The sequence below is a fragment of the Myzus persicae genome, unplaced genomic scaffold (genome assembly GCF_001856785.1).
Source record: "Myzus persicae strain clone G006 unplaced genomic scaffold, MPER_G0061.0, whole genome shotgun sequence".
NCBI lineage: Eukaryota > Metazoa > Arthropoda > Insecta > Hemiptera > Aphididae > Myzus > Myzus persicae.
In genome coordinates, this window is record NW_019104044.1 from 17,192 (window position 1) to 29,513 (window position 12,322).

Sequence of the window (12,322 nt, forward strand, 5' to 3'; positions counted from 1 at the left end):
CGCCATCACCACCGCCGCCACGCCGCGCCGCGACCGTACCCCCGGTGTTCACGCGCACGCACAGGCGGACACGCACAAAGTGTTGCAACCCTCGCCGCTATACGTCGGTTCGCTGGCGCGCGCTCATCATTCCCGGACCACCTGTTCGATCGAGTCCGCCGACGCCGCCGCCGCTGTCACTGCCGCTCGTAACAGCCGTGTGCGGTCGCAGTCGCCGTCGTGTCGCGCGCGCGTTTCCGGGTGTTATTTTTGCGAGCAGTCCGCAGGTATAAAATATTATAAAATAGTAGTCGTGTCGTGTTGCCGTGTGCGTGTGCGTGAGTGCGTTAACTGATACGACGAGATTTCAATAATTTTCCGTCCGTTCGGGGACGTTGGTTTTTCTTTCCCTCTCTCCGGTTTTCAATTCCTCCCCCATCATCCCCCATACTCCCCCCTCAATTTTCAAATTTTTTTTAATTTTTTGTTTCCTGATTTTCTCCTCTGACATGCCCGTCCGCCGTCGCGGTGTTCTCGGCGGTCCGTCCGCCACGTCGGCGTTGCACCCCGAACGTGTGTGAACAGCCCGCCAAAACAATCCCCGCCGCCGTAATGGGGACCGGTTGAAACCAGAACGCGGACGACCCTATTCTGCAGGTCAGTCACCGCTACATCATATTATTCCACGATTATCAGTATACATTAAAATTGATTTTGAGTATATATCATGAGTATAACAACTTAATGAGAATAATCATGACAATCGTAATAAAAAAAAAAAAAATGAATTCCGATAACTCGTCTTTTTGTCTGTTAAAATATTTTTATCGACCGTCACTCGCAGGTGGTCAAGAGTCCATAAAAAATTTAAACATAAAGTTTTCAACCGGAAAATATCGCCATTACTTTTAGATTCTATCTTGCATCTTGCAAGACGTATTATAGTACAGGTATATGTGAATTTTTTGTGTGTGTCAAAACTTTTTTGGAGAGCATTAACACGCTCGAGTCTTTGATTTTAAAGGCTGTTTTGTGCAGCAAACTGGACCTAGTTTTGGTCAATGATTTTCAGTAGAACTATAAATAAACGAGAAAACAGTTTTTAGGATAATTATTAAAACAACTGGAATTCTCAAGAAAAACCTTGGTTTCTGACAAAAACAATCGCTGTTTTGTTTGATGAAACTCATAAATAAATGATTCTAAGGGACTTCAATTTTTTTCAAATATTTACATTAGTAGGTATATATTTTTATAATTTTAAACATTTTGGGTCATTTTGTAATATTTACCTGAAGACATTTGCAATTAGAATTTTTTTTTTGGTTTTTTTATTTTATCGGTGTAGGACATTTTTGTCTGTGAGCTAAAAAACATAAAACAAGGTTCAAGGTTCCTCATGAATTATAATTTTTATCGTTACATTTAAATATATTGAAAATAGATGTAGACAGTAATAATTTTCTACAAGCTTCTTAAATTCAAATTGATGAGAAATAAAATAAAAATAAAATAAAAATAAAAATTACTATCATTTTAGCCATTTTAGGTACCTAGTTACCTATGTTATATATATTTTTGTTTAATATTAATGACCCTTTTTGATTTTTACAAGCAAGGATTGAAATTTTAATGCAATATTCCACAATATATTATTTATTTTTTTTATCGGAATTAAAAGAAAAATTTAGCTTTTCTTATGTGTTGTTAAATTTTTTGTATCGTTTGACTCGAGCGAAACAAAACAATATTAATACGCCAATAGGAAATATTAATTATGACGTAATTTCTTCAGTAATAATTTATCAATAGTCAACAAATTATCGATAGTTATGCGACGTGCTTGGGGCAGTTGGTATTAGTTTGTATTTATGAAAGGTTAGCGGGTAATTTAATTAATTTTTTGTTAAACGTAAGTAGATGATTATATTTTTTTTTCGAAACGTTCACGGAGGACGGAGATTGTTAAATTAATATAATTTTTTAAGTCATATATTATATTGTAGAAGCTAAAATTCAAAGAACATTCTGTTCTTATGAAAAAATAAAACAATTACAAAAAATTTACGTTGTTAAAAAAAGCTAAGTCGAGAAACAATGTTACCTTCAGAAATAACAGTAAAGATTATGATTTAATTTTAAACTGAAGAAACCTTGTAAAAATATGAATGCAAAAGTGAATATTCCCTTATTCTAGTAGTTAATAATTAATAATTAATCTTTAGATAAAACATAGTAAATAACATTTCTGCAACAGTATAAATGTGATTTTAAGCTTAAAGGAATAATCGAAGTTTCTACGATGTTCGCTTTTATCCTTTTAATTAAAACGTGAACTAATGAATCTGTAAAATGTTTAATTTTTAGTAATTAATAACTTTCAGTAATTTATTAGTATTGTTTATATTGATTGTGGGTATGTAAATATTTTTTTTTGAATAATATTATACATTCGTGTATCGATGTTGTTTTACGTTGTAGAACCAAATAATATAAAACAACTGTCTATAATCGTAGACTTTGACTAAAATACTTCATATTATTTAATTAAATTTTTTTCTATTTTAATAAATAACTAATATGAAATAGTTGTGCGATAAAACAATGTACTGAGGTTCCTTTTTTTTAAAATTTTAATGAAAAAGTAATAAACATATAAACATTACGTGTGTTCAAATACTAAAAATTATCTTACCGAATATTATTCTGTACTAAGTCTTACAGAATTAAAATATTTTAAGAGTTTTAGTTATTGACTATTAATTTAAATTTTCTAAATAATATGATTAATGTTTAAACGAAAATAAATTATAAAACAGTAGAATTATTAAAGGTAATGTGTACCTACCTTATTTTATTTACATTTTATTATGAATTAAAATTGAGTTTTTGATTTAATTTCGAATACACACTTTACTTCATTATTATGTATAGTTTATGGTATGAGTGATAAATTGATAATCATTTATTTGCATTTCACAACTCAGACTTCCATCAATATTGCTTTATAATAGAATGAGGAAGGCTTGTCATCGAATGTATTAAAATAAATTCATATCTAATATTATGGTCTGGTCTGAGATTTTGCGTTCTTGCTAAGGTTGTTAAAATGTTTTAATAGTTTTTATCGTTGATTTTAAAATTAATTAAAAAAATACCGTTATATTTTAAAAACCAGAGCTCCCATACTTACAAGTGTATCCGCATAAAAGTTTCTTGTTAATAAATAACTAAATTTGCAGAAAAACTTTTTAAAAAAAGTGTCCATTTAAAATTATAACAAGCTTTTTTCTACATTAAATCACTTTGAATTTTTTTTTTATCATAACATCTATTGCTTCAGATTGCTTTTCCTCAACTACGTAGACGTGCCAACATTGAATCTATATATTTCTACTTTTGTTAATTTATATTCAAACTAGAATTTACATTTATTTGTAATCTTTTTAATCTGAAATGATAATAGATATAGTATAGATGCCTTCTTGCAACTTACGATATTTTCTTTTAATTAAAAGTTCAAAGGTAATACTTTTTGGATTAAATATTTAAATGAAATATAAAATTAAAACTGTACTAGGTAACATTATGTACACAGTAAGTAATAGTAAATTATAATTTTGATTGAATAAAAAATTATTTTGTTGAACAGTAGTTTATTAGTTCTGATGTATACTACATACTTATACAATTTTAGAATACGGTTAGGTTGTATGAAGACTCTGCCAATCCGAGTTAATCAATAAATTAAATAAGGTCCAAAATTATTTTTTCTGTATGGTTTATTTCAAATTAAATAACTCAGTTTACACTAATTCTTCATTTCATTTAAAACTAGATGCCTATTGGTCTATTATTATTGAGAAGAAAATTGTTCGATATTAATTGTTTTATCTATGATAATCACATTAGCAATAAAATAGATTATACTGAATTATTTTGAGGTATATATTTTAATGTATCATTTAACTCTAGGAGTAAAGTTCCCTTTTCTATTATCACTGTCTTGAAAATTAAAGCCATTTTGGGCCTATTAACAGAATGTTAATGAATATTGTAATAACATTAAGGATTTTGATTTCTTTTACCATGACAAAAATTATCTACAATTAATTATACCTAAGTCATTTTGTTGTTTATTACAGTGTTTTGTACAAGTATTTAAGTTGGTATTGTTTGTTATTTAATACCCAATGTATCCACTGTACTATATTTGCCTTGGGAAGTTAAATAAATAATTATTCATATTATAATATTCTATCTGCAATATTGTACTATAATACATCAAATTGAAAAAAAAAATTCTGATAGTCTTATAGCATAATGTATAAAAAAATGTTTAAGATGTTTAAAAATAATAATTTTTTTTTGATAGTTTCGAATAATTTTAAAATATTTAATCCGTCTATAACACATTATGTAGGTACCTATATAAAGGTTATTCATATTTCAATGTTCCAGCTATGTAAAGAATTTTGTTTAAGCTTGTTCCCGACCGCTTGTTCTTCTGTAAATACATAATATAGACAAGAAATAAAGTATTCCTGGACCGTGGTACTCACATAAAAACCCCTCGAGTATTTTTGAAGTGTTTAAGACTTCAAGGTTTACTACCGTGTGTTTTCAGTCGCAAAAATATTTTCTATGGAAAACGTGAACATTTTTTTCCCTGACTTGATGCTTTACCTGCCTACATCAGATAGAATATAAAATACGGTACCATGTAGGTACCACGACAATGTTTTGCATGTCGATTACTTAAATGATTAACTTGACGAGTGTCTGCACCATATATTATTTCAATAGTCATTTTATATTTTTATATACTATATTATGGTGACACAATAAATTAATATGCTTGAACTTTATAAGTGAAGTAGGTATTTTGTGTGAAATATATTTTATAATAGCATTATCTACGATACGTATTAAGTGGTGCTTTCAGTTTATATCGAATAATGTAATTATTAATTGCTCCTCGTAATCCCAGGAGATAAATAAGAAAAATGAGATCATGTTACTATTCAAATTAAAATGGAGATTTATTCTTTGGTGTTTAACGACCAAAAAATATATTATTTCATAAATTAAAAGTTAGTACTAATGATGTATTATTAGTTTTTTTTAAACTATAAATTACGAGCCTATTTATCATGTTAATGATGAACAAGAAAAATCCGTAAGCTTTTAGAGTTGAAAAATATGCATATTGCATGAATAGATATTTTCTGAATTATTAATCACCGGATTTTTATTATATCAGGGTTCGATAGTTATAGTCTTAAGAAATATCATTTTAAACACAATTGTATGCTTTTAAAAATATTAAGAAAATCGTTTGCGTAGTATACCTACTTTAAAAATGTTAAAATAAGAAAATTAATTTATTAAAACCAATCAGAAATAATTAAAAAAACTACCTACCTATGTTTCAAACTTTGCAATCGATAACTACTTGTTTAAGTTGTTTATTTAACCCTTTCTGACTTTCTAAGCATGAGTGTATCATTAAGATTTTGATAAATCAAACATTCTAACATCAAATCAGGGGCATTTTATCTAAATATATCATATTTATTACAAATGTATAGTTTTTTTTTATTTTTCAAAAAAATATTTGATTAATCACTTTTGATGTGCATAAAACTAATTCATTATTCTTGTTCTGTAAATATTATGTTTGTATAGAAACCTTTATGAAGGTAAAGTATAATAATAGTGATCAATATAGAAATGGAATATTAACTGTTATTTAAGGGTAGATACCGACTTATAAAATCATAGAGCAAGGCAATTACGATAGACGGATAATTCAAAACTCCTGTCTCTTGTCCAATTAAAATCAAATAGTCTTGCCAGAATGGTTTAATTTCTGTTTATATTATATGCAAACTGTCGAAAGTTGTTTAGCAATAACAATGATGATGATGATAGTAATAATAATAATAATAATAATAATAATAGTAACAATACGTGATTTAATCAAACGTTAATACCCTGTAGGTATTATAGTATAATATGAAATTATAATAAGCTTTTAAATAAAGAAAGGTAGAAACAGATTTTGAAAGAAAATGATTACGAGATGAACTAACATTTTAACGACACGACATTGTAATTGAAGCTTTAATTTTAATGCGCCGTTGAGACATGATGGCGTATGATGTGTATATTTTAACAAATGTTTAAAATATAGCCATAATAAGGGTTTTTAAAGGGTTGTATTTAGAGCAATGAATATATTTAAATATCGTTTCGAAGAAATATGATGCTAATCAGACAGCAGCCGATGTTAGTATGTCGCAGTTACATTGGGAAGAGTATAGGTTCTTAATTGTTTGTTTATTTTTGGCCGGAGGTTTGGGTTATTTTGACGAACTACGAGAAAAATCTTTCTCACGCTATTTAATATTATATTTACGCCATGATCTAATCGGTATTTAGGGGGGCTAAACAATTTGTAAGTAGGCTTAGTCCCACTACCGTACGCCCGTCTGTTTGCGACTACGTTTCCGACAAAATTATAATATTTATATTTCAAAGTGTACCTAACTTAATTTGTTTGTCTAAACGAGATATTTAACTTGCTACTTTACCGCGGAGATTACGCCGTTCTTCAATGTCGACAATCCAGAATTCCAGCCTTCGGTTGTAAAATAACTGTAACAATTAATATGGAACTACAACACGGTGAACAATTATTTAATTTCGTAATTTATTACAGGTAGGTTGATAATGAGAAAAAGTCGCTGAATAAGGCTACGAAATAAATATAGGTACATCTCTATGTTATATTATAAACTATTGCTTGTGTCAGTTAAGAAGACGCAACGTTTTTGTTAACTGGCTCAATTTAACGAAAAAACGAATAAAAATAAACGGTACTATGGTGTGTGTTTTGATTAAAATCTTAACAGTAGTATTTTAATATTTACATAAAAACAATTACCTAGGAATAATAACGGAAACGTGTCAAAAACACAGGGCTGAAAAGCTTATAAAACGCGACCCGTACGATCTGGGGTAGGTACCTAATTTATAGAACGTGTAATTCCGTTTACGACAAGCAACACAATCAGAAAAACAAAAACAAAAACGAATATATACAGACAAGTCGGGGATAAAGGTTTTAGGACGAGATCCGTATAGGCCAAACGTCAAATACTTTTTTCTCCGGCGGTGGGTATTATAGTTACTAAAAAAAGTAAAACAATGCCACACAGTTATAATAAATATTGATGAAAACACAGAAGAGTGAATTATTATCACGGCGCTTGAACGCGGTCCAAATATTGTCTGTATCTTTTTTTTCGGTAAGACTTAGGGCTATAAAAATTGAATCGGAGTTCGTAGTAATAAATAAAAAAAACCTAATAAATAATTTCGAACAAGAAGATGTTGGTTTGAACATGATTTTATATGTCTGACATTTTCTGCAGACAATTGGTTTCCTCGGGCGCACTTTTCCGAGTTGCAGGAGTTAATAATGATACTATAATAAAATATAACACTATCGAACACTTTTGTAATAATTCTATGTACAGATTTGTTACAATTTACGACAGTTTCTGTTGATATTCAACATTTATAAACGGTGACCATTGTTTTAAAGTTATTTTAATCATTGTGTCATTATATTGTTTTGAGTTTTTTTTTACTTTTCTGACAAAGTACATTTTTTAGTTTCATATTCCACTTATTTTTTTTTTTGAATTTCAAATGAATGTGTTTACTTTTAAAAAAATCATCCGGTGGATAGCGTATCTTATGTGAAATAAATAATCGGCAAATATGTCAAATATCTAAAACTATTAAAAGTTGTGGAATAGTGGAATAAGTTTTTCTCGAACACGGGTTTCCCTCGTGTTACCATTAGGACAGCAGTTTTTCGGTTTTGTTTCTTTTTTTTCTGCAGATGCTTGTAAAAGTGGTAGAAAATTCCAAGGATGACATCTTCAAAGCACCATCTGTGTAGAATTTCCAATCTATAGAAAGACTGTATGAAACTTTTGGGACATTTATTCTGCACAGAAAAAGTGAAAACAGACATATTAAAAAAAAGTCTATATTTTTTTGACGCAAGACAAAACGTCAACCAATAATATCACGCAGCTATCTGCTTTTCTGCAGTACACTATGGAACGTATAGGTGTTTAAAATTCACTTAAATATAATTTTTAGGGTAATAAATTACAAATGCAGAAAACGATTTATAATGTTTAGGTATATTATAAAACAAAGTATAAAATGTATTTAAAGTTTCCTACGTTAAGAGAAAAAAAAGAATCACAACAACTTTATTATGTAAGTTCAATGTAAAGAAATTATGACTATCTTAGGCGTTCTTCTAAGGCGCTTTAGACGAAAAGTTAATGTAAACGCTTTACACTTTATAGTACCCTCGCCGTCTGTTCAAGTGCTTAAGACGTAAAAAATGGAGGAAAAAACATTCGGTTAGCTCGTTTAGGAATTAAATTCCAATTTATTATTCTTCCTTAAACAATCGTCTTCACTGTCAACGTATATACCTATATAAACACACGTAGCCTACAACATGTGGGGGGGGGTGAAAATGTTTTCGCTTTTGCTATCATTAGTTAACGATTAATTACGGCAATTAGACGCTTGGCGATAAAAAAAAGCCGTTGAAAACGAGCTGAGATTAAAAATTAAACTTTTAATATATAATTATCAACAAGGAGACGATTTTTCACCACTTGGATAATGTACATAATATTTATATGTACTAGATGAATGAGGTTAGGTTAGGAGATACCGGGGAGGAGTCGGAAAATTTCCGCAATTTCGTCAGTTCAGTTTAAGGTCCGTGCACTGGAGTTACAAAAAACTGTTTAACGTGATGTGAACTAACCACTAGAACTATATAGATTAATGTAGTAAGGAAGAAAGAAATAACTAAAATAATAAAATATGTCCTCCTCTCGACCACTGGAGAAAATCGGTGGGAGTAGAAGGTGCACTTACTACCCCAAACAATTAGGTGGTAAGTAGGGTATATTATGTGGTGGATCATAGTTGTAGCTGGTAGATGTTATATACTAAATACTTAATATAATTGTATTGTAAAATGTGATATTACATTTAAACTCATAAAGCAGTGAATATATTCATGTTTGGAGTTGTAGACGATCAACGACGGCGAGTGGGCTCCGGCTGGTAAATTGTTTGGTTTAAAAAAAAACAATTTGTGTCACTGACCCAATCGTTCGACTTTTATATTGTACATATTTTATACATGACCCACACTAATATAATTTAAAAGTGCAATGGTATTGTATGGTATCTATATAAACCAAATAGGTTAACATTATAAATAGTTAATATACTATAATAATTATAAAAACTATATTATATGATTTATGTATATTTCCATTCAATTGAAAACCTGTAAGAGTATAGAATTCAAGAAAGCATTTGATAAGAATTGGACGAATGTTCGTTTAAAAAAATAATCATCCCTGAGTAAATTGTAGACGGCATGAACGAAAATTGTCGGATGAGTTTCACTCTTTGCAGTTTCGTGTTACACTTTGTGTGGGTACCTATCACAAGGTGTGTGTTGCGACGCCACGGTAATGGTTGTAATGGTCGTACGGTGGTATAATGCGTTGAAACTAAAAACGAACAATTTTCACCCGTCCACCCCATCGGGTGTTCAATCTAAAACCTTATACACACACACACACACCCACATACCAATTGCGGACTGTGTACAAGTTGGTTATTGGGTTCAATAGACGTTTTTAAAAGTCCACTCAAGCCAACCCCCTGTGTGGCATACATACATCACGTTTTCATTGTATCCTCGGGGCACCGTTATTTAATGCTCATACACACATACACCAACCTACCCCCTGCACACGCACACACACATACACACACACACACACACACACACACACATAGCATATGAATTTTAAAAGTTTTACCGGCGGCATCAAAGGCGAGCACATTTGTATTTCATTCATTTGTCTCTGCAGATCGTTCTCGCACGCACGCGCACACTCACTCCGGGCTCTTCCACTTCATCTGTCGCACAAGTGCACAACGTTTGGTATATTATATTATACGTAGTTACACACGTGTACACACGTGTCGTCGTAATCGTGTGTACAGGGGCGAGAAGAGGTTTAACGTGGACGCAAAATCATCCCTCCGACGAACCCCCGCGAGTGTCGAAAGCGGAAACGCGATAAATATCGACGGGTAGAAAGAGGAAACTTCAACGACAAACGCACGTCACCCACCCGCACGAAGAGCGTCTCGTTAATGGTATAAATTGTTGAACGTCAGTGTCACGATTTTACGGAATCGTACAATATACAATTATTATGATGCTCACAAGTTGTACGCAATTTAGCTTTAGAACTCAGTGTGTACCCTCTACTTACGTACTGTTATAAATGATTTTATTATTTAGCTCGCAGTGTACAACTATTTTAGTTCAACAATTAAATATATGTATGTGCACAAGTATTATTATTATTATTATTATTATGTACTTCTTCAGCAGCTAAAGTTATTGGCTTGAACAATTTACAATAATAATATTACGTTAGGAACTATAAAGAGTTTTGAACTATTACAACATGATTAGTCTTAGTATGTACAGGATAGAGAAGGAAAATAAAATACAATTAAATGAGATTGTACAGTTTGGTTAGTTTTCGAAAATTTAAGATTTTGTTGGAGTTTTCATGATCAGGTCGACGTGCTTCGGTGTAGGTCAGGGATGGCAAACCTTTTGAACACTGCGTGCCCAAAATTATCTTTTTTTTTTTTAAAGCGTGCCATGAAAAAAATATTAAAAATATTATATTTTGTCGTAATAATTTGATTGTATAATATTAATGTATAAGTATAAAAGGTTAGGTAGTTTAGGTTATTATAGGTCCTATAATATTGCGCCGCGGAAGTAATTCGCAAGCAGTCCTCGCAGCGTCATCGGTTCAAAACTGAAAAAAAAAAAGTCCTTTAATATTATATAATATATAATACTAAAATTTTCATAGTATAGGTGATCCGGTATGTTTAGGGACGTTCTGATATCTGCCATAATTACGAGAGTGTAGAAGGACGTGTTCGACGGTTAAAGCTTCTCCACAGGTTATCCACCGGACAGCAAATATTATTACTGTTATTGGAAGTTCCGGTTCTCAACGTATTGTTTTCCAAAGAAAAAACAATTTTATCGTTTCGATAATAATAATAATAACAATATTATTTCATGTGATACGAATCCAACGCGCCGCCCGCTATGCGGTTTGTTGTGAAAACCTTTGCACGTCTTGGGAAATGCCCACCTCGCACCCACCGTCCAAGTCGACGACGACCGAACAAACAAAATAATAACACTATACGCAGTCTCCGTCACCGCAGACGGTACGGACCAAAATAACTGAACCACGACCCCGGTATTACAACAGCGCAACTGTTTATACCACACGGGTATATATGTTAAAACATGGTACCGTGCACACTGCGCCGCACAAGTACGAGATACAATATTATAATATAATATTATGTATAACGTATATAAATACATATGTATGCGGGATATTCCTTTGTCATGTGTGACACGTCAATCGGGACTTAACGATGCACAATAATAATAATAATAATAATAATAATAGTAATAACGTGGTTGTGGTTTATTATATGCGGTACGTGCGGCTCACAACAACAATCAAATATTTATGAAACGCCCGTGTTTTTGTTTTAAAGTCTCCGGGAGCTTTGCGCGAGATAATCGGGGATCGAGAATTCATGCGATAAGGTGTAGGCACTGCGCAGAGGGTGGGCGTGCAGTGTTTATTCACCCGAGGTAGGTACCTAACCTATATAGCCATTATAATAATATAGTGCGAGCGATCGAATGTGAAAATATTTTGAAGCGTTGGTAATGAGCTCAGTGTCTCGAATATAATACAATATTACGTTGTGTGTACACTGTACATAATTATAATATGTATCATCCGAGTCGAAGTATTTCTCGCAAACAATATCACTATATAGGTAGGTGAACAGCACTATAGTACAATATGTTTCGAACGTTTTTCAGCGTATTATTATTTCGACGTGTCGATCCCGAGGTTAGGTTATCTGGATACTCCAGTCGGTCGTTTCGATTGAAAAACTGGTCTATTGATTTGTATTGTTTCCTATGGCTTTCCTGTTATTATTATCAATGCAGACTAATAATATGCTTCAAAAACATCGTCCCATCATAAACTCTGCAAGATTTTTTTCGAAACTTCGATTATCAGCAGACGTTCAAGTGAAAGATGATTTTAAACTTGTTAATCTGGATACTCCAAAACTT

The 12,322-nt window shown here is 31.6% G+C and overlaps 1 protein-coding gene across 16 annotated transcripts in view; it reads left to right on the forward strand.

The window, feature by feature from the left end:
• The first annotated feature begins 222 nt into the window (after positions 1-222).
• LOC111037941 (voltage-dependent calcium channel type A subunit alpha-1) overlaps positions 223-12,322 on the forward strand; it is a 263,106-nt gene continuing 251,006 nt past the window's right edge. For 8 of the 16 annotated variants that reach the window (XM_022320799.1, XM_022320811.1, XM_022320802.1 and 5 more), the window contains exon 1: positions 224-636. The gene's annotated coding sequence lies outside the window, so the exon portion shown is untranslated. Of the gene's footprint in view, positions 637-12,322 lie in introns of all 16 variants that reach the window. The other 8 variants (XM_022320806.1, XM_022320808.1, XM_022320804.1 and 5 more) reach the window with 3 other exon arrangements.